At 54.5% G+C, this 407-nt stretch overlaps 1 protein-coding gene across 2 annotated transcripts in view; it reads left to right on the top strand.

The window, feature by feature from the left end:
• RBM25 (RNA binding motif protein 25) overlaps nucleotides 1–407 on the top strand; it is a 61,637-nt gene that overhangs the window by 14,956 nt on the left and 46,274 nt on the right. The gene's annotated exons all lie outside the window — the stretch shown is intronic.

Here is a 407-nt window from a genome sequence, read left to right as displayed (position 1 = left end):
GGCCCCTCGTGGACATGCACCAGGATAACTCTCTCAAAAAGCTTACCCAGGATTGAGGCAAGACTGACTGGCCTATAGCTTTCTGGGTCCTCCTTCCTCTCTTTTTTTTGAAAATGGGAGCCACACTGGCCCTTTTCCAGTCCTCTGGTACCATGCCAGAGCACCATGAGTGCTCGTAAAGCCATGCTGGGGTCCCACTATGACCTCTGCTTATTCCCTCAGCACTCTGGGGTGGAGATCGTGAGGACCTGCTGATTTAAATATGTCCAGTCCCTCCAGAAGTTCCCTGACTAGGTCCTCACTGACCCTAGGCCTGGGTGCGCCTCCCTTGGGACCTATGGGGGTCGTGGTGGTGAGGGGGGAGGGGTGACCCAGTCCCTGCTCAGAAAAATGGAGGCAAAGAAATT

This window comes from Gavialis gangeticus, unplaced genomic scaffold (assembly GCF_001723915.1).
Source record: "Gavialis gangeticus isolate Ggan-Ray unplaced genomic scaffold, GavGan_comp1, whole genome shotgun sequence".
Classification (NCBI taxonomy): domain Eukaryota; kingdom Metazoa; phylum Chordata; order Crocodylia; family Gavialidae; genus Gavialis; species Gavialis gangeticus.
This window is presented reverse-complemented; position numbering and strand designations above follow the sequence as displayed.